General features: G+C 31.1%; 1 long non-coding RNA gene across 1 annotated transcript; it reads right to left on the bottom strand.

Annotated features, from left to right (window-relative positions):
- Nucleotides 1-6,927: 6,927 nt before the first annotated feature.
- On the bottom strand, nt 6,928-8,924 carry LOC127148576 (uncharacterized). Its single transcript, XR_007819667.1, has 4 exons — nt 8,632-8,924; nt 8,241-8,263; nt 7,925-8,093; nt 6,928-7,210 (listed from the first exon to the last, which is right to left on the bottom strand). It is a non-coding gene; the product is annotated as an uncharacterized LOC127148576 (long non-coding RNA).
- Between the last annotated feature and the right edge of the window lie 3,543 nt (nt 8,925-12,467).

Here is a 12,467-nt window from a genome sequence, read left to right as displayed (position 1 = left end):
ATGTAAATGATATAATTGTAGGTGATATACTCGAGCTTATTTCTAAATTGTCTTCTATTTTTGTTTAACGTAGTCTTAGTCACTTACTATTTTAAGTAATTGTAAGGGCTTTATTTAACAGCATTATCATTAGTTATATTCACTAAATTCATATTTTTGTAGAGAATAGTAGTCTAGACATCATAACGAACCTAACGCAATGAAAATCGCTTAAAACGGAGCTAAAACAAACAAGAATGAGCCAAAACAAAACCATGGGAATTTTTTGTAATTGTTTCAAAGAGACATGCCTTCCCTAGCATCGTGGAGCCACTACTGCAAATTTAGCTTTCTTTTATGTGCAAAGCACGTCAAAAAATGTCTACCTTGATGGCCTTTGACCATCAAGTAGGCAGACATCAAGAAAACTCGATTATCAAGAATACGAGTTTTCTTGATGGCAAAAACATGTCATCAAAAACCCTTTCTTGATGGTATTAGTCATCAGGAAACGAGACTTTGACGTCTTTTGCCCATCAAGAAATTATATCAATCCATCAAGATAACTTTGCTGTTGACATATTTTGCCCATCAAGATAGTCTTCCTGTAACGCTCCCAGAATTAAGATAATTTTGGAGTTAATTATCTTAGTTTTGTTTTATTAGATTTAATTTATTGGATGTTATTTTGAATTCATTTAATAAGAATTATTTGATTTTGTGGGAATTGAAATTAATTAAATATTTGTTAGATGAATATTTAATTAATTTAGAGGTTTTGGCATGTTGTGTTGTTAAGATTGAATTAAATTAAATAATTATGGATGCTATTTAATTAATTTGTACATTGAAAATTTTGTTCGAGATTTGATAATTATATGTATATGTGAATATATATATATATATAATTAGTATGGGAAAGTAAAAGATAATTATATTTGTTGAAATATAATTATTTAAGGAAACGATAATTTGTATTTTAGAGAAAAGATATTTATTTAGGGAGAAAAAGAAAAATAATTATGTTTTGGGAAAATATAATTATTGATAAGGATATTTATTTTCGAGAAAGATAAATAATAATTAATTATTATGAAAGATAATTAATTATTTTGATAAAAGATAAATAATAATTAATTATTGTGGAAGATAATTAATTATTTTGAAGAAAGATAAATAATAATTAATTATTGTGAAAGATAATTAATTATTTTGGAGAAAGATAAATAATAATTAATTATTGTGGAAGATAATTAATTATTTTGGAGAAAGATAAATAATAATTAATTATTATGGAAAATAATTAATTGTTTTGAAGAAATATAATGGGAATAAAGATATATGTATATTATGGTATTAAATATATATTCTAAAAGGAAAAGGAAATAATAATAATAAATATTATTGTTATTATTTGAGTTTATAAATAGCATCGTTACGCTTAAGTTGAAAAGAAAATGAAAAAGAGAAAGGTTCTTCATCTTCTTTGCTAAGATAATCTTCTGCCGTTTTCTCCCCAATTTTAATTATGATTGGTCCCTTTGGCAAAGCTTGAAGATTTAAGTGATGAATTTTCTCATCAAGGTTTAGATGATTTTTCAACCTCCATTTGGTCAAGTTTGGTAAGCCAAGGTAATTAAATAAATAATTTGTTAATTTAATTTTAGATCTAATTGGGGTTTCTTTAAAGGTTCAATTGGCTAATTTTTTAGATTTAATCTTGGATTTTTCCCAATCAAGGTTGAATTGGTTTCAACCTTAAATTTTGGATAAGTTAAATTGGGAAATTTTAGATACTAGCTATTGGTAAGTTTTATTAATTAAGTTATTGATTTCCCTTACAGTTTAAGATCGGCTTAATTGGGAAATTTCTGTGAGCAAATAAATATTTTTAGCTAATCTGCAGGTAAGAGATTCTACTACTGGACCTTCAAACTGAATTTAAGAGACTGTATGTCTTTACGATTATGCATTGATGGTAGCTAAGATGCATAATACAATGCTATCGATGATGATTGATATTATGTTAATGATGATGATTGATATTATAATTGATGATGATGACTGATATTATGATTACGATGATGACTGGTATGTTTATGATGTTTATGATATATGATATATTAATGCACATGAATAAGGACGTCATAGTTAATATTCATGTCATGTTATGATGTTTATGATGATGTTACATGCTTTGGATTGTGATGTGTCTGTTAACTTTGTCTGTTGAGTTTTTTATTTCACTTGTATTGTGATCCTATCTATGGATCACTCGCACGACTAGGGGTGTTCCTACGGAATCACTTGCACGATTTAGGGGTGTACCTACGGATCACATACATGATTAGATGAAAGTTATATTGTGTATATGGGGTCACTCGCACGACTAAGGGTGTTCCGATGAGACCACCGCACAATTAGGGGTGTACCTACGGATCACATACATGGTTAGATGAAAGTTATATTGTGTATATGGGGTCACTCGCACGACTAAGGGTGTTTCGATGAGACCACCGCACAATTAGGGGTGTACCTACGTATTATATATATGTTTATAAGAGTGTGTACCTGCGACCACTCGTACGACTAGGGTATTCCCATGGATCACTCACACGATTTAAGAGTGTTCGTACGGTCTCACTCACTTAAGTGTGCTCCATTTGACACACGACGTTATGATTATGTTTCTAATGGAAAGTTAACAGGTCACCTACCAGAACTAGTAGTGGGTCCCTTACTGAGTATATTTATATACTCACTCTTTTCTATATTTAATATTTCAGACTAAGGTAGAGAACGAAGCTGGCGAGCGACAGAAAGTGATCCGTGACATGTCATATGGAGGCACATTTAGCTTCCGCGTCTATTTATATGTTTTCAGTATTTTAAATTTTAACCATTTTACTTAAGATTTTGTCCTATTTATTTGTTTTTAGTTCTTTAAAATTGTTAGAACCTGTGGGTCAAGTTTTCAAATTATTTTTGTTAATTTTGATAATCTTATGTTTTTATGAACATCTTGATATTAATTTTATAAAGATTTTAGTTATCCTCTTTTCAAGAAAGTGTCTTTCGATGTTTATCTTTTGAGTAATGACCTTAACTTAATTTAAAAATTCGAGTCGTTACAGTTGGTATCAGAGCCTAAGTTTTTAGGTTCTGTAGACTGACTTATGATGTAAGTCTTTGATTTTTTGTCCCTATGGCTACATGGTCCATCGACACTCGCCAGGTATGTTTTATGACATAAGTTTATGTTTATACACATGACCTTACTTATATTAAACTAGAATAACTTGAATGTTATGGATTTAATGGTGAATGATTTGGTGGTGAAATTTAGGAAACATATTGCCACGTTAGAGGTACTCAAATGGGTGGTTGAGTATTCAAAAGTGTAGGACATAATCAGCCTGATGGACTGTTTTGTGACTGAAAATCTAAGAAACATGTTATGTCGGTGGTTTTAAAGGGAAAAATTAGAACATTGTTAAGTTCAAGTATACCAAATAAAGAAAACTTTAGTACATAGTTGTCTTGATGAGACTTTAAGAAACTATTTTGAGTTTACCAAGAAGAATAAGTTACTAGTTTAAAGTATAACTGATGAACTGCAAAGAAAAATTAAGGAACTTATTATGAGTATTGCATTAAATGGAATTGGAAGTCATGGAATTTATTTGGTGTTAGATTAATTAAAATTAGAAGTTAAGGAATGTATTTGGCGTTTTGTGTTGGAATAATTAAATATATATACATGGGTATGTATATCTAATTAAAGATTTTGGAATTTCGTAGAAATTAATTAAGACATGAGACCCTAGTATCCCAAGTTGTTCGAGGATTAGAACTTTCAAGGACGAAAGTTTCTTAAAGGAGGGACGATTGTAATGCTCCCAAAATTAAGATAATTTTAGAGTTAATTATCTTAGTTTTGTTTAATTAGATTTTATTTATTGGACATTATTTTGAATTCATTTGATAAGAATTATTTGATTTTGTGGGAATTGAAATTAATTAAATATTTGTTGGATGAATATTTAATTAATTTAGAGGTTTTTGCACGTGGTGTTGTTGAGATTGAATTAAATTAAATAATTATAGATGTTATTTAATTAATTTGTAGAGTGGAGATTTTGTTGGAGATTTGATAATTATTTGTATATGTGGAAATATATATATAATTATTATGGAAAAGGAAAAAATAATTATATTTGTTGAAATATAATTATTTAAAGAAAAGATAATTTGTATTTTAGAGAAAATATATTTATTTAGGGAGAAAAGGGAAAATAATTATATTTTGAAAAAAATATAATTATTTATAAAAGGATATTTATTTGCAAGAAAGATAAATAATAATTAATTATTTTGAAGAAAAATAAATAATAATTAATTATTGAAGATAATTAGTTATTTTGGATAAAGATAAATAATAATTACTTATTTTGAAGAAAGATAATGAGAATAAAGATATTTTGGTATTATATATATATCCTAAAAGGAAAAAAAATATTATTGTTATTATTTGGATTTATAAATAGCATTATAATGCTTAAATTGAAAAGAAAAGAAAAAAGAGAAAGATTTTTCATCTTCTTCACTAAGATAATATTCTGTCGCTGCTGCCTCACCAGTTTTAGTTACGATTGGTCCCTTTGGCAAAGTTTGATGATTTAAATGATGAATTTTCCTACAAGGTTTAGATGATTTTTCAACCTCTATTTGGTCAAGTTTGGTAAGCCAAAGTAATTAAATTAATAATTTGTTAATTTTATTTTGGAACTAATTTAGGTTTTTTTTAAATGTTCAATTGGCTAATTTTTTAGATTTAATCTTAGATTTTTCTTAATAAAGGTTGAATTGGTTTCAACCTTAAATTTTGGATAAGTTAAATTGGAAAATTTTAGATACTAGCTATTGGTAAGTTTTATTAATTAAGTTATTGATTTTCCCTTACCGTTTAGGATCTGCTTTAATTGGGAAATTTCTGTCAGCAAAGAAAAATTTTAGCTAATCTCCAGATAAAAGATTCTACTACTGGACCTTCGAACTGAATTTATGAGACTACATATATTTACAATTATGCATTGATGGTAGCTTAGATGTATAATGTGATGCTATAGATGATGATTGATATTATAATTGATGATCATGATGACCAATATTATGATTGACGATGATGACTGGTATGTTTATGATGTTTATGATACATGATATATTAATTATATGAATAAGGACGTTATGATTAATATTCATGTCATGTTATGATGTTTATGATGATGTTACATGCTTTGGATTGTGGTGTGTTTGTTAACTTTGTCTGTTGAGCTGTTTACCCCACCTGTATTGTGATCCTATCTATGAGGTCACTCGCACGACTAGGGGTATTCCTACGGGATCACTTGCACGAGTTAGGGGTGTACCTACGAATCACATGAACGGTTAGGGGCCAGTTATATTGTGTATACGGGGTCACTCGCACGACTAGGGGTGTTCCGACGGGGCCACTTGCACAATTAATGGTGTACCTATGTATTACATATATGTTTATGGAGTGTGTACCTACGATCAATCGCACGACTAAGGGTGTTCCCATGAGATCACTCGCACAATTTAGGGGTGTTCGTACGACCTCACTCACTCAAGTGTACTCAATTGGACACACGACGTTATGTTTATGTTTCTAACGGAAAGTTAACAGGAAGTTAATTTTATAAAGATTTTAGTTATCCTCTTTCTAAGAAAGTGTCTTTTGATGTTTATCTTTTGAGTAATTACCTTAATTTAATTTAAAAGTTTGGATCATTACACTTCCTATTAACGGTTTTTGCCCATAAACGGAATTCTTTTTTTGACATTTTTTTTACCGTTAACTATAACAACTTTTTAAAAAAGTATGGGTCATTACGACTCTCCCATATATGTGACTTGTAATCAACCTCAAATCAAAAAATTCTAAAATTACTAAAACGTCAAAGTATGCAAAATCTACATATATACAACTACAATCCAACTTCAAACAACTTCTGCAAATTCTTTTCAACTACATAACCTACACAACTCCACCACAACTCTAAAACTATAGAAGTCACATGACTCCAGAACTCCAACAACTTAAAACTTCTAACTTCACAACTTCAAACAACTTAACTATGCAAAATATCAACAATCACAAATATAAAATTTATGCCATCAAACCATATAATTGAAAGCAAGTAACATATATTTCATAAACTTATTAGATATCCAACAAATAAACTAACTAATTTTCATTAATCAACTATAAAATGTTTCTACAAAGAAATAACATCTAAAAAATCTGATCATATAAGCCACAACCCTTCCAAAATTGACACCGTATCACATATTTTAAACCCAACTATATTTTCTGAATTCAAGTGCATTATTATGAGTAAATTGGCATGACCTATGTTGGCAAAGGCCAAGTATCATGTCCGATCCTAATGGTTGTTGGCTTTTTATCCACGTCGAGTGACTTTCCACGTAGTCCAACTCACATGAATTTTTAACATGCATAAAGTAGCGAGAACCTCTAATACTTACGAGTAGTCAAACTCAAGTTGATGGCACCATTGTACATGACTATTTTCGTGCTACTTTAATAGCCGCTCTTGTTGCAAAGTGAAGTGGTGCAACTAGAAGCAATGGTAGGTTCTCATCAAGCTGCAAAAATGCATTTTATTTCATTAAATTCTACCTCAAATAACCCTCGTACAATACCAAAATTTACAGACCTCTCACCCTAACTGTATTTGCCATCTCTTGCATTCTAAGTTCATTCAACTATTTATCCTTTGCTTTCTTACTATTTAGGTTTGTGCAGATAATTGTTTTCACTATTTTAGATGGTATCTCTTTCATTTCTAATTTCATTCAACTATTTATATTTCACTTTCTTACCATTTAGACATGTGTAGATAATTACTTTAACCAGATTAGATGCTATGTCTTTCATTTATAATTTATAATTTACATGTTAAGCGAACATCAAAATGATAGATAATGACAATACTATTTTAATTGTATTCAACCACTAAGGAAAAAACTTTATTATCATGCTTACTAATGCATGACCCATCCCATCAATAATGCCAAAGGAAAAGAAAAGTAAAATGCAAAATTTGAAAGCTTTAGTAGTGTGGTCTGTCACAGAAACCCATTAAGTGTTGTATCTAGACATTCTCTACCATCGAACAACGGCATCCTGCATAACACCAAAAAAAATAGTTGGAAGAAAAAAGTTCTCATAGTTGTATAAAACATCGTGAAGAAAATATTTTTATATGCATCCAACAACACCTCAATTGCGCCAATAAGAGCATGACCTATGTGGAGGGCACCGGTCACGTAAGATGAGGGCAACACTTTCAAATTGAAAGGATAAAACAGACCATTGAATTTTATTTTTACTACAATAAGATTCAATCAACAAACATATTTAAATCTAAGTAATGTAAATCTGCTAATTTATGGAAGTCAAGTCACATAATTTCTTGGAAGGATGTGGTTGCGTAGTTTGTAGAAGAACATGTTACAATTTTCATTCAGGTGAAAAACATACAAAAAAATAAATAATAACAATAACCAAAAATACAGTCATGACTATCGTAGTCACAAAAACAAATTTTAACCATAGACTTCTGGTCCAAAATATGGAATTTTGTCCTATATCACACAAAAACTAAGAAGTATATATGCAAAAGAATGTTCTTACATTATAAACTTCCAAACATAAAAGAATCTCACAATTACAAACGGTGGCTTGGAGCTTTAAGCATCAGCAACAAAAAAGTTCAGATTTTTCCCACCGCTCATACCACTTAAATTCAAAACAACAACTTAACAAATTGAATCAATTAGATAATATAGAATTAATTGAGCCATGGAAAGTCGTAGAAAATTAATGAACCATACTTACGATTTCTCCACGGCACCCAGATTCTATTGCTTTGCCATTTGCTGAGACAATAGTTCTTTTTACCAAAAGGGGTGTCAGGATTAACAAAAGCCTCGACATTTTCTACATCTCCACCTCCTATAGATCTCTTCTTCTCACTCTTTTTAGGAGCATTAGATGTTTGTTGGGCCTAAAATAAATTGGAAAGTATCAAACTCAAACCATCAATTTCTCAATTTAGAAGGCACAACAAATTGAGTTCTGGTGAAAAACCAAAGTGATGGTATCTGAAAAGCTTAGTATGTTTGATAAACATTTAACCATAAATAAACATTACCTGCAGCTTCAAATCTTTTTCTCCTGTATGCAAAATGAAGGTTTATCAACCAACATATGTAATAATGGACAAAAAAAAATTTAATAACATAATATATATAAGCTACACAAGAATGAACGTTATCAGATACCTAAGAGAAACAATTTCTTGAAGCTAATTTAGCCTAGACACATACTGACATGCAATGCATTTGAAGAAGTTCAGTTTTTTTATATAAAGAAAAATCCAGTAGAATAGTTTCAAGGCATATTTCTCTAAAATATAAACAATTAAACTATGAGAATTCAACTTAAATTCTATAGACCTTACCAGATTAGAGCCTTCATCATATATACATCATATATACATCATATTCACCAAAAGCAAATGAATAGAGTCCTCTAAAGCTTACCAAATTAGATCCTCCAAATGCAATTCGTTGCCTTAGGACTCCAAAACTCATTTTTCAACTTCTGTTCAAGCAATAAACTGAAAATCAAAATGCCTTCAAAAAATCATATAGTAGTGAGCACCGTAAAATGGCGTAGAATGGTGCTTGAAGGTCAAGATGTGCATCAAGAAATGTCAAATTTGTAGTAGTGAGCACCATAGAATGGTGCTTGAAGGTCAAGATGTGCAAATGCTTGAGCGCTCGTGCGGAAAATGGTCAAGTGTCGCAATGCTCTCTCCCGATGCCACGACACTCACAGGTTTTTTTATGGAATTGAGGCGTGCGTCTCTGGGTGTTTATGTCCAAATTACTGTCATTAGTGCCTTTTAATTCCCCTTTTCACTTTGCTTATTCATTCATTCAATACTTGTTTTATAGTGTACTAGAGTAGAAAGTCTCTCAATTACTTAATAAACACTACTACAAAAACAAATCTCTTCATTTTTTTTATTTGTCAAGAATTATTATTATTGACGATTTTAAAACCGTCATTGAAGCCAGCGTCAAGAAAGTCGAAGTTCTTGATAATTAATAAAAACATCGACAATAGTGAACGTTGACGTTTTATAAATGTAAAGTATACAAATTTGTATAACTGTTAAAAACCGTCAAGAGTATGAGTATTCGTGATAGTTTAAAATCATCAAGATTATGAGTGTTCATGACATTTAAAAAAGTCAAGAATATGAGTGTACATGACATTTAATAATCGTCAAGAAATTGATTGTTTATGACATTGAAAAATAGTCAAGAATGCACTTGTTTATGACATTTTAATACTGTCAAGAATGTGCTTTTTATAACATTTAAAAACCGTCAAGTATGTTTCAAATTTTTTGATAAAAAAATGGTAATTCAATTATATTTTTGTTTTCTATTGTGCTCCTATAGTCCTGTATAGTGGTTTTTCATAAAATTGCACCTTCCTTAAAAGATTGGGCTTTTCTCTAACAATCCAAGCAAATTAGAAATTGCAAAGCATTCTAATCTCTAAGCAATGATGGGTACGGATATCATTTCGATTGTTTTGGGGCAATAGGGTTGGCTGATCCAACCCATCTAAGAGGTCCGAATTTCTTCTTCTTGTCTTTTTTTTTTTTTTTTTTTTTTAACGAATGGGTAACTTAAATTATAGTGGCATGCAGTAGCTTTAGTAATTTATAAAGAAAAGATGATCAAAGTGGAGCTAAACATAACTTACTACCGATCCAAGCAAATGAGAAATTGCAAAGCATTCTAATCTTTAAGCAATGATGGCTACGGCTATTACTTCCATTGTTTTGAGACAATGGGCTTGGCTGATCCAACCCATCTAAGCGGTCAGGAACTTTTTTTTTTTTTTTTTTTAACGAATGGGTAACTCTAATTACAGTTGCATGCAATAGCTTTAGTAATTTAGGAAGAAACGATGATCAAAGTGGAGCTGAACAGAACTTACTATGGATATTGAAGGATCTTTTAGATTAAGATTTAGGAAATCCGCATGCAAAATGTCTATATCTTGCACCCTTAAGGTTAATCAAGGAACATGTAACTTAGGGAAATCTAGTAAAGGCATAAATGAGATAATCGCCTTACTCGTCACGCGCCAGTCTTAAACCCATTAAAATGGCAGGCTTGAATGCAAGGTTACTAATCCAAATAGAAAAATAATTTAATGTAATATTCCAGATAAACAGAGACTTGCTATATGGTATTAAAAATCGAGGCGGATAAAACTATCGAGGAAGGATACTAGAAGTGCCAGATACTTTGATAGTATGTTGTAAGTATTTGACCTTGCTTTCAATCCATTCACATGTAATGACGCTTTCTTTTCCATTCATGAGAGATGCAAGGTGGATAGTTTGTTACCTAGTGCTGAACATGCATCAAGGAAATTCAATAATACAAACAATTAAAATGGAAACTATTAACACCAGCCCACGCATAAAGCAAGCCACGTGCAAGCCTGCGTGCATAAGCAGAGCCACGCGAGATGCAAGGCGCACACGGCATGCCCCCTTGCGAGGTTAGCACGCGACAAGCCTGCCCAGGCCATGCGAGCGTGTGCCAGCTATGCCGCCCATCCATTGCGTGCCAACTATGCCAAATGGGTGTTTTTGGACTGTTTTTGCTATTTTTAAAAGTTTTAAGCAAAATTTCGATATTTTTATGATTAAAAGAAATTAAATGGAATTATTTTTAGTTATTTTAAGTTAATAGGAGATCGGACAGATTTACAGACCAATGGTCTAAGCTACCATCAATGTGTGACAACATGATTTCTAAATGGCGATTCTAAACATGATTTACAACCTACCATGTAAATATGCTTTGATTGATTACTGAGCTATACTGATATCTTGATTTGCAAGCATGTTTATCAAAAGTACTTGAGTATGTTTAATTTGAAAGGTTTTAATAAAGCATGTATTTATTAGATTTGCAAGTAATGATTTATGTGCAAACTTGAGTTTCTGAGATAAGATTGTTTAATGTTTTAGAAAAATCCTTGAAAAGCATGAGATAATGATAATGATTTTTAAATAGAAAAACATGGTATTCTATATACCGAGTTCTCGAATGTCAATGTGCACAGTCTGGGGTATGGGGCTTTGCTGACCACTTAGCCAGCTACTATTGAAATTTGGCAGAAGAGTAAGACTGAAGGTGCTCTGCTATCTTGATCGAGATAATTAAATTAGATACAATAGGTCGAGCTAGTTACTATCGTGACCAAGTTTCCTGGGTATAGAATATATAGAGATAAAAGAGTATTTAAAAGTCAGAAAGAGTTTCGCTTGAAGGTTTTCTCAAGATTTTACCTTATGATATGCTTTATGAATCTAAAGTTATTTATTTTAAAGTATGTTTTATAAAACCGTCATTCTTTGGGCTATTTAGCTAAACCTTTCTAAAGGTTTTCCACTTTCTATGTAGAGATCGTGATCCGAAAGCCTGACTGTTGTCTCCAAGTTTACTGTGCCAAGTTATTAATAGATTTGTTACAGTCGGTTAGTACTTAGGTTTACTTTTGTGTTGCACATAAGTTTAGGGTTTATTTTTAGTTATCAATTTTTTGCTAGTTTACAATGATGTTTGTGTATAGTGACAACTTGTCTTGTGTTGTATAGTGAACTCATTTAAAGAAGTTTGGTTAATTTATGTTATGAATTTTGGTGGTAGACCGCTGCATCAGTCTTTATTTTACTCAAGATATTTAACATGTTAAAAGGATTTAAAAGTCAGGGGAAGCTTGTGTTGTCCATAGGGAAGCAACATCGATTGACTTAAGTAGGTGCTCGGAGTGCGGTGTGACATATAGATTATCGGGGCAATCCATTACCCCTTTATAATAGATTTATTCTCAACCTATAATGCAGGTATATTAATTATTTTGATAATTTGTGTAGAATATGAAAGTAGGCTTTGTTACAAACTCAGTGCAATGAAAATCACCTAAAACGAAGTCCAAACAAAGAAGAACGAGCAATTTAAAGTTTAGGGGCAATTTAGTAAATATTCAAAAAGATTCAAATTAATCAACGCGCGCGATCCTCCCCCATGTCACAAAATTGAATCCTAGTCGAGTATTATTTTTCATCATGTTTTTTTAGTCCCATGTCAATGGTTAGAAATATTTAAGAACTTTTTTTGTCTTAATCTACGCGATCCCACCTGCCCAATTCCCAGAGCGCCACATGTCGCCTTCATATGATGTGCGCACCTTAGACGTCCCGTGTTCGAACCTTGGACTCTGAAAATTATTTTCTTTGACGAATTATTCAGTGGCAAACTTGTAATTAAAGAACAAA

Source organism: Cucumis melo, chromosome 3 (genome assembly GCF_025177605.1).
Source record: "Cucumis melo cultivar AY chromosome 3, USDA_Cmelo_AY_1.0, whole genome shotgun sequence".
Classification (NCBI taxonomy): domain Eukaryota; kingdom Viridiplantae; phylum Streptophyta; class Magnoliopsida; order Cucurbitales; family Cucurbitaceae; genus Cucumis; species Cucumis melo.
Note: the sequence above shows the minus strand (reverse complement) of the source record. Positions and strands in the feature narration are given on the sequence as shown.